Source organism: Mesocricetus auratus, unplaced genomic scaffold (genome assembly GCF_017639785.1).
Source record: "Mesocricetus auratus isolate SY011 unplaced genomic scaffold, BCM_Maur_2.0 Super-Scaffold_4256, whole genome shotgun sequence".
Classification (NCBI taxonomy): Eukaryota; Metazoa; Chordata; class Mammalia; order Rodentia; family Cricetidae; genus Mesocricetus; species Mesocricetus auratus.
Window position 1 is genome coordinate 88139014 of NW_024429182.1, and position 1222 is coordinate 88140235.

The following is a 1222-nucleotide window of genomic DNA, read 5'->3' on the forward strand; positions in this document are numbered from 1 at the left end:
AGGTGGAGGACCGTCTCCAAAGGAGAAGAGAACACATACTCAGTGAGTCAGTCACCAAAGAGCTTGGCTTCCACTCACTAAGGGCCAGCACTGCAGTCCAGGCTAACCATCCATGATCTTCATCACAGCAAATCAGGGTCTCCAATTGTTCAAAGCAATTGTAGGTACAAGAGAGAAAGCAACTTCAGACTGATTTATTAATCGGTCTGGATGACTATGAAATGTCCCCCATTCCTGAGGTGGCAAAGTCTTCCTTCAGAGTGACTGTCAGAGCAGGGAACCTTTCACATGCTCCCAGTTGTCATACAGTGCATAGGGACTGGTGAGTGTCAGTCCTGCCAGGCCACCACATGCTATTCCTCAAAGACCACCTGTACATTTTTTCTTTTGGTTTTTACAAGACAGGGTTTCTCTGTATTGTTTTGGAGGCTGTTGGTGCAGCCCGGCCTCGAAATCACAGAGATCCTCCTGCCTCTGCCTCCTGAGTGCTGGGATTAAAGGCGTGTGCCACCACCACCCGGCCCACCTGTACATTTATACAACATTCCTATCATGGTTCCAGCTGTTACTATGCTGAGGTCATCTTCTGCACCCAGTGTTTTCTCAAAGATAACACCAAATGCACTATAGAGCAAAGCCAGGAAACCTAGAGTATCATCTCAAAGTGCCCCTTGCCTAGTTACCATATTCAAAATCTGCATATTTCTTGGTTTGGAACAGGCCATGCTCTGGGTTTCCTTCAATCCTAGGTGAAGATAGTTCATTGCCCCAAATGCAGCCCCTGGCATGCAACATCCTCCAATGGTAAAGAAAGCTAGATCAACTAGGCCTCGAGTTTTGTTAGCTCCAGTTGGCAAAATGAACTCATCTGTATCCAGAACAAGATAGCATGGATCCACATTTAATATGGAGACAGGGGTTCATACCAGTTAGCGTGTGAGTAGCCCGCTCCTCCTGCTCTGAAGAAGCCAGTTGACCCGCCGCCGGTGGTTTTGTTGCTACTTCTCCTGCCACCCCCCATGACATTGCAGCAAACTGCGGTGGGCTTCCCACCACCACCTCAGGCCGGGGGCCCGTGTGCTTGGCCGTGGACCCCACAGCAACAACGGAAGACCCACGTTCCTACTGCCACCTTCACACGCTCTACTTTATTATTTTTAAACTATTTATTTTTTATGACTGTCTATATCCACTTTTTACTGTATCTGTTTAAAGGTTTTTG

At 47.8% G+C, this 1222-nt stretch overlaps 1 pseudogene; it reads right to left on the reverse strand.

Moving 5' to 3' along the window:
* Positions 1-255: 255 nt before the first annotated feature.
* LOC101839475 lies at positions 256-1021 on the reverse strand (annotated as a pseudogene).
* Positions 1022-1222: the final 201 nt, after the last annotated feature.